The sequence below is a fragment of the Grammomys surdaster genome, unplaced genomic scaffold (assembly GCF_004785775.1).
Source record: "Grammomys surdaster isolate TR1022 unplaced genomic scaffold, NIH_TR_1.0 140, whole genome shotgun sequence".
In the NCBI taxonomy this organism is placed as follows: Eukaryota; Metazoa; Chordata; class Mammalia; order Rodentia; family Muridae; genus Grammomys; species Grammomys surdaster.
This window is the reverse complement of record NW_021604598.1, coordinates 8,451,670-8,460,826: the sequence shown is the minus strand read 5'-3', so window position 1 is coordinate 8,460,826 and position 9,157 is coordinate 8,451,670. Positions and strand designations below refer to the sequence as shown.

The 9,157-nt window shown below is 39.8% G+C and overlaps 1 pseudogene; it reads left to right on the top strand.

Moving 5' to 3' along the window:
• Nucleotides 1-1,252: 1,252 nt before the first annotated feature.
• On the top strand, nt 1,253-1,699 carry LOC114618254 (annotated as a pseudogene).
• The last annotated feature ends 7,458 nt before the right edge of the window (nt 1,700-9,157 follow it).

Below are 9,157 nucleotides of genomic sequence, written 5' to 3'. Positions count from 1 at the left end.
TGCTGTCAAGCCTGAGAGCTACAACACTAATCTGCCCAGCAAGCTATCCCCAGTGGTACAATAGTGGCACATTTATCTTGTGGGAAACCAACGGTTGTCTAATTAGACTTAAGGCTCACTCAGTAGGAGGGCATTCATAACTGGTAGTGTGAAAGCTAGCCAAGCACCTGTACTCAAGAGGTTACAGGCCCGAAAGGAAAAGCTACTACAGCCATTTTCTTATAGCAATATTTCTAACAGTATTGTACATACTTAACCTTATTTCTACAGGTAAGTATACGTCTCAGCTTTCAACAAGATTCAAAGATGGGTGCTGAGATAGGTAGCATCTGTTTTTGTCCAGAGAAAATCATCTGGTAAGTTATCTAGTCCTTAATGTATCAGCACTACATATATGTATATGTGTATGTGTATGTGTATGTATATGTATGTATACGTATGTATATGTATGTATATATATATGTATATATACGTATATATGTATATATATATAAACATTACACATATATACATATATATAAAGGTTCTCAGTCTCTCTCACATACACAGATATGTGCATGTATGAGAGGAAGAGATAAAAGTGATATAAAGTACCCATATGAAATTCTAAAAAAAAATTAAAGTAAATAAACCTAATCTCAAAGTACGTTATGAGAATTGATAAAAAGGAAGCAGTAAGATTCATTCATGGCCGTTTGCTTTTCAAGCAGATTTGCTAATGACAGACCATGAGTTTATGAAGATCCACCTTCACCCCTGTAACCTGCCAGCCAGATACCACCTAAAACTTCTTGAGTTCAGATGGAGGGAGAGGATCCACGATGCAGAGCATGATAAGCAGGCTGATTCTTAACTCTACAATTCTTTATTACAATAATTCTTTCTTCCTGTTCCCACCAAAAGAGAAAAATGTCCATTTTTTTTTTTTTTAGTACTGATCTCACAGGGATGCTGTTTTATACAAGATAACATAACAGGCTGGAAGCACAAAGCACCACCACGGAGAGGCTTAATGATACTTAGTATTACATTATCCTCTGGACCACCCCCTGTACCTGTCTCCAGGAACAATCACAACAATATGAGGATGTCAACCTTGGGAAAGAATGGCAAGATCACAAATATTTTTTAATGTCTGTTGAAAGAGGCAAAGCCCTGAAGGAGGTTGAGGAGTTTCTCCTCAGCAAAGAATGGAAAACGCTGCTGGAGCAGCTGCCCTAGCCTCTGGACAGACCGCTGTCTCCACCGAGCCATGGCGGAGAGTGACTGGGACACAGTGATGATGCTGTGCAAGAAGGGCCCCAGGGCCGCACAGGCCTAGTCTAAGCAGGCCATCTTAGCAGCGATGCGATGAGGAAAGATGTGGAGACATCCAAGAAATGGGTTGCTGGCCAGAACAAGCCGCATTTCATCACTAAAAACACAGCCAAGCTAGACCGGGAGACAGAGGAGCTGCATCAGGACAAGGGTGACCCTGGAGGTAGGCAAAGTGATCCAGTGGGGCCGGCAAAACAAAAGCCTGACGCAGAAGGGCCTGGCTATGAAAATCAATGAAAAGCTGCTAGTGATCACAGACTATGAAAGTGAACAGATCAACTCGAATAACCAGGTTTGGGGCAAAATTGAGAGAGCTATTGACAGGAAGCTCCAAGGGAAGGACATCGGGAAGCCCATCGAGAAGGGGTCAAAGGTGAAATAAACACAAATTCTCTAAGCCAGTGATTCTGGCTGTGCTCTTCTGGCTGGTCCCCCAGGAACACCAGCACTGCTGTGGGTCTCCTCACATGGTCAAACGGAACACAGGGGTCAGGCTTGTGTGCTCCCTCAACCCATAACTGCTGTCAAGCAAAGCAAAAAAAAAAAAAAAGCAGAAAACTCAAAATGAAAATACATGAAGTACAGGGAATCTGACTGAGAGGATCATTTAAGTGTTTGGTCCATAGATGTGCAGTTCCTTTAATTAAGTCAATAGTCGTAAGTGATTGCCTATTACAGACATGCTTATCACTTCTCTAATCTTTCCACAAAGGCCAGGTTTTATCACTGCTCATTTAGATCTCCTGATGTATAGATTTCACTAAGGTTTCACCTGGCCCCACATACACATACAGGTATCTACTTCTCCTCTTTCCTGAATAATTGATGCTCATGCATATTCCCTGGGCATCCTGGGAAACTCCTTCCACAGCTTTCTTTCAGAGCAGCAGTCTTTTCCTATAGATCATGGACAGTTCACCTTAGAATTACACAAGGGAGCCAAGATCAATGGCAATATGATTTACAGCAGCTCTTACCCACAGCTTGTGGAAATTACAAATAAATATGGGGTCAAACGACTCACCAATAATTTGACATTGGTAAATCTGGCTTATTTAGAAGTCTTAAATAATAACGACCTTCACATCATCATTTCAACCCTAAGTGCATCTGCACATTGTCTGGAGAGCTGAGAGCAGAGGTGCTTCAAGGTAGATCACTTTCAGAAGGATGTCTCTCCTCTGAAATATTTCTTTTTCTTAAGTACTGCAACATAGCTGAACTGTCCCTACAATAGCATAACTATCCATCACCCCAACCAGCATGGCTCGTTCATCAAACCCCTAGAGTGAACTGGTCAACTCTATTTGCCATTTTGTTCTGATTTTGTGGCAGGGTCTTGCTATACCATCAAGGCTGCCTTTGAACTGGGAATCCTCTTTCCTTGGTCTCCTGGGTACAGAGACCCAGGCATATGCTACCATGTCTCCTACTAACTCCAAATATCTTTTATTTTTCAGGTGGCAGTACATACAGGTAAAAAAAAAAAAGTCTGGATTTCTGATTACCCTAGGAAAACTACAAATACCACAGCACAGTAATTCAGAAGCAATGTGAGTCTAGTTGAAATAATAGCAATGTAAAGTATCAAAAACAATGGCAACCTCATACCCAAATATTTTGAGACAGTGATGCTGACACTTATTTCAAATGGTAAATTGAGTTTGTTAGTATAACATTGACATTGGCCTTGATTTACAAAGGAAAATGTCTTGTCCTCGAGTTGTTATCAAATATGAGGTTTCAGCATGCATAATTCTCTAGCAGAGGCAAGTGTATAGACATGTGAGCTGTAGCCTTTGTTTTCTATGAAAGTTACAGCTTGATGCACAAGGACAAAAATATAAAGTATAGAAAAATTCTAATACAGTAAAGTGTGAGAACAGGTTTTATGGAGTGGCTCAGTCCTTTCACCTCTTCAAAGTTTAGCTACTGAGAGAAAGGGATAAACAGTAAATAGATAAAGGACACACAAGGAAGGGCATTGAGTAATTAGACGCCAATCTACAATATGCCCAAGAATAATTTCTCTTAGGCCAGCAAACACCTTCCATATCACTCTTTAACTCTTCTCCTGGTTCTATGTCTAATATAGACACATACCACTGGCTACATTATAGACTTCTTTATAATTGAACGCTAGTAATTGAGAGCATTATCTATGTGAGTACTGGTTGACAGTGAATAAGTTATGATAGATTTAAGGGGCTCTCAAAGCTTGGTAATGATATAGATTCAAGGCAAGAAGGATTAACATCATTGCCCATCTACTAAAAATGGGCTTTCCTTCACTTACCTCTGCCATTCCTTTCTGTCTCCCACCTTTGATCTCAGAACATCTCAACGCATTTATAAGTCCATTTTAAAGGGAAAAAGTATATGGTTGTCAAAGAGAGCATTCAGTTCAAATCACTATCTTGATATGGAAACCATGGAAGTAGACTAGGTTGAGCATCCCATGTACTTTCCCCACCCATTGCTTTAGTGATCTGTAGGTTTGGGAAGAATGCATTTTATTCTTCCTGACTCAGGTCACGATAGATTTTAGATCTTGAGAGCCTCCCAAAGGTTCAGAAGTTGAAGGCTGTGATTCCAGTATGAGGTCATTGGGGTTTAATATATATTTTAAGAGATGAGGCCAAGCTTAGGTTCTTTGGGTCATTGGATGTGAACTCAAAGAAGATTTAAGACCCTGGCTTTCCTGGTCTATTTGCTCCTTGGCCCTCCCCAAGTGAAAGGTTTTGCTGTCTTAGATAGCCATGCTGTGATATGCCATCCAAGCACCAGAACAAAGGATCATGACTAATCAGTCAGACTGCAACCTTTAAAATGGCTGGCTAAAATAGTTTTTCTTTTTTTAAGTTGCCTCACATATTTTATTATAGCAATGGGAAATTAACACAGATCAAATGTCAGGTCTTTGGATCCTCTATTCATCCATCCTTTGCAATGGTGTGATGCAAGGACAGTAGCTACAACCTGGGTTTCAGATATAGCTCTCAGTTAGCCATCTGGGATTTGAACTCAAGTCTGCTTTAATTTCAATGTCCCAACTATTGGCTATATCATATTCCTAGTGACTAAGAAAGCTGAAGGTTATGATGTTCACAAAATGTGCTCTCTTATAGGCATGTAAACTATCCATGGTTTCTTTTATCTTGATCTCGAGTACTTTTCTATTTTTATGCCCCAAGTAAAATTATTGCTGACATATGTGTTCCCACAAAAGAGTCCTCCCTTGTTATGAAGCAAAATATCTTATTGTATAAATTTAATTTAGGGGAAAAGTCAGAGACCTAATAAGCATGTGACAAAGGGAAACCCAGATGAAGGAGTCCATGCCACTCCAGACACTTCAACTGTAAGCAATGGGTTCAATGGAAATGCTAGAAAGTCTTAAACAGCACAGCAATATAATCTGATTTTTGCTTTAGGTAGCTTAACTTCAATGAATTGGGGATGGCAAAGTCATGAGAATACATAACTCAGTGGTCTAACCAGGAGAGAAATAAAAGCTTAGTTTTGCTGTAGGTTATGAATAAAAGCAAAAGAACCACACACAAAAATAATTCGGCTGGTAATCTGTTTTCCATCATAAGAGCACACATTAGCATTTCTGGAATAACCGTGTTTGCATATTGGGATTAGAAAGTAAGCACATACATTGCAGATAATGAGAGCAAAGTTTTTCACTGTTGATGAAGAGGGGAGACCAAGAGAGCCTGTGAGATGCTGAGCTGAGTCGGAGGGAGAGTGAAGGCTCATGGGATTTTAAAGCAGACATACAAATGACAGATGGACAATTATACAGATAAATATAGTACTTTTATCCATGAGTTAGTGGACACACATATATTTTCCTAACCCTTTGGCTCAGAGACCAGATGTTCACTCTGCTGTATCAGTCAGTACCCAGTACCATGGTCTTATTCGTTAATACCATTCTTCCATCAAAAGAACTTTACAAGGTCAGGGTACCCCTCAGTGGTAGAACACTTGTCTAATCTATGTGAGGTCCTGGGTGTGGTCCCCAGTCAAGAAACAACTTACCTTATAGAAATGGTAGATTTTTAGGAATAATAATAATAATAATAATAGAGGCATATTACTTTGTTTCTGGTGCCAAAAAGTGAGAAAATGCTTATTAAAAGAGATATTTAAACATACATACATACATACATACATACATACATACACACACACACACATTGTCACAAAAGCCAGACTTCAAGTGTTGTTGATGACTTGGGTTGTAGTAACTTAATAAACAACAACAAAAGTTGAAATGGGTGGGCATAAGACTACCTTCATATCAATATACAGCTAATAAATAAATGGAGGAGGATAACACTGTCTCATGAAAACGAAAAAATTCTCCCATGGTTAATGAGAGGGGGGAAATGAGCCACTTACTGAATGTTCTTTCTCCATACATACAAGCACACCCCCACACAAGTGATATGAAAGTAAAGAGAGACTATGAGATAGGAGAATGGAGCTTAGGAGATGGGCAAAGAAGACATGGAAGGATCATATGTTCAAATACTAACAGCTACAATTATAGACATACATGAAAATATAATGAAGAAGCACATTATTTTATATGCTTACTAAAATATTAATTAAAGAAAATAACATTAGTCAACAGTGTAAAAAGAATGAGGGAAACTAAAATCACTCTCAGAAGCCTGCAGTAATAATTGCTTCAGGCAAGAATCACACTGATCCATGATAAACCAAGGGGGTATCGTTTTGAGCAGAATCAGGAAATGCTTTCCCAAAAAAATATTTGCAAAGGGAAAAAGCAACTTTTCAGCAGAGAATTCTGGAAGATACATTTGCCAAGGGATCAGGGATAATATCTCCAGTGAGTGACACATGTCATTATCATGTACCAGCTGCTGTCATAAACTGTGAAGGGCACATAGCCTCTGTGGTATTTCCCATTAACTTATAATCTCACAGTGATCATGAGAAAACACCAGTCAAAGCCACATGGTAGGGAGCTGTATAAAACAATGAACCAATAGTATTTGAAAGTGTCAAGGTCACATAAGACAAAAACTGTCACACACTGCAGAAGACAAAGAAAATGTGACAAATAAAGGTGGAGTGGCATCCTGTATTTGATCTGGGGACATATAATGGACAAGTGGGAAAATCAGAGAAATCTGATATGTTCTGTGAGTCTGTTAATAGGTGTATACAATACTTAGTTTTATAAGTGTGATAATTCTCCAACGGTGGGCATGAAGAGAAATGTAGCGTTCCAAAGGACTCCAGAATTTACTGTAAAAGTAATTTACTCCCCATCCTGTGGGAGAGGAGCAATCAGGAGAGAGGGAAGAAGGAATGGCAGAACCTAGTAGAGGAGTGATAGGTGATGTGTCCCAGGTGGGTCAGAGGGTGGCAGAGGGTAATCAGTGTCCCTCAATGAGGTGAGATGAGGAAAGTTACGTACTGGATGGCAGTGCTAACATTATTTTGGGGATATACTGAGCCTGAGGTGCTGCTGGGACATCCAGATGGACATGCAAATTAGACAGTTTGATCAATGAGTAGAGAGTCAAGAGAGAGAGAAAAAATGGAAATATAAATTGTGAAGCAGTCAGCATGGAGAAATCTGCTAGACTCTGGGATACTGGTACAATCGCAGAACACCACCATCTGAAGATGAAACAGGCTGATGTCACAACCCAGATTTAAGACTTCTTCAAATCGCTCTTATTGTGAGGCTTCTACATTTCTATGTCTTTGCCACTTTACATCCTGCTTGGCAAAAACGTGAGAGCACAGATGTTCATTCAGCAAATGCTTGCATGCAGAGATCTTTGAAGAAACAGGTCCATCACATTGTATATCAGAAATGTATGAAGTTTAAATCTTGTGCTGGGTAGTTGTATGTCAACTTGACACAAGCTAGAGTCACTTTGGAAGAAGAAACTTCAACTGAGAAAATGACTCCCACTAGGATTGGCATGTGGGCAAGCCTGAGCTACATTCTTCACTGATGATTGGTGTAGAGAGCCTAGCTCACTGTGGGCAGTGCCTCCCCTATGCTGGTGGTCCTGGGTTCTACAAAACTACAGACTGAGAAAGACACAAGGAGTAAGCCAGTAAACAGCACTCCACTATGGCCTCTACTTCAGTTCCTGCTTTGAGGTTCCTGCATGCAGTTCCTGCCCCGACTTCTATAAATAACGAATTATTATGAGAGTGTAAGATGAAATAAACTCTTTCCTCTCCAAGCTGTCTTTGGTCCTGGTGTTTTATTATAGTACTAGAAACTCAAACTTAGATAAATGTCTATACATTTATTATTCTTTCAGTCCTCTATGATCAAAAACCTGGTTTCATCTAAAAGAATTTTTTTAATCTACATAATTTGGTAGAATGGATAGTTGAAATCCAGTTATACTTCCTGGTATAATGATTGGCTATCTCTGATTTGTTTATTTATTTCACCACTTTTAAGATAATAGAGAAAATATCAGCAAACAATCATATCCAAAAATGCAAAAGAAAAAAAAAGGGGGAACTGTGTGAAATATTTCACTCTCCTTTTCCCAACATTTAGGAAAAAAAAATAAAAAGAAAAGAAAAAAAAGGAGACATGTAGTTCTTAACTCCTGCAGTTCTAGCTCAACATTTAGGCATGCTTTTTCCTAGGGCAGAGTTGGAAGATGCTTCCCTAGCCTGACAGAATGCACAAGTCTTTGTCAAATGGCAATCTTCATCATGAACTGTAGGAGCAAACAGAACATGAAACATCACTCTTTCTTCATCCCAGGGCAGAAGTCCCACCTCTGTAAGGCTGCACTTCCAAGTGATGCTATGTGCTGTGCAAATATCCTGCTAGTGTAGTTTGCTTTCTTCTGAAAAACAGTGAAATGTAATGATGTTTAAAAAGATGGGTGGTGCTGGAATCCCTATCACATCACACTATTTGAGAAAATAGAACTTACCTGAATATTTCAGGCTTAACAATTGCCAAGCAGATGGCAGGCAGCAATATAAAAGGTATTACAAGCTCCAACTCCTTATGCGTGTCATTTAGTAGGATATTGTGCTCGAAGCCTGCTCTGCCACTGATGAGCTAGATATCTCCTCCTCCCCTCACGGTGCAGATTTTTTTCAAGCTAACACTTGCAAGGGAAACATCATTTTAAAGCATTGCTGGGGACTACTAATTTGTAATTTTCGCACTTACTGGCACTTTTTTCCTCTGAGTTCTCCCTGAGGTCGACATTGGGGAGGTGAGATGCTTAAGTGGAAGTGGAAGAATAGATGACACAAAGCCAGAAGAAAAGATGCAGAGCTCATACTTATTCTTCCTGTTACATAACATACTGCTTTCCCTACAGTTTGTTGGGTGCATTGAGAATTTGGCTCAGACTTTCTAGAGATTGCAGGCAAGCAAAACGGCATCATTAGTGATGGAGTCTTAGGATTCTGAAAGCAAAAACTCCAGCTGGCATCCAAACAGAAGCTCGGGAACAATGGAATGGGCTGATCCAGTCAAACCCAGCTACCAATGAAATGCACTTTAAAAGGAAGAGAGAACACAAGTTCTAAGAAATGTATGATTTGGAGGTATTAAAACAAGAGAGAAGAGTAAGATGAGATCAACAGCCTGACAACCCTCGGGGTGAACACAGCCTAGCAGTAGATAGAAGGAAAGTCCCAGTCCACCACAGTCCAGGATCTGGGGCAAAGAGCAAGCAAAGTCCAGACTCTGAAGCAACTAAAGCATCAGGATCACAACAGGCAGTTGAGCATAGGCAGTGGCAATATATGAGGGTAGTACATAATTCATCATTTGTGACAGTGATGTCCTGGA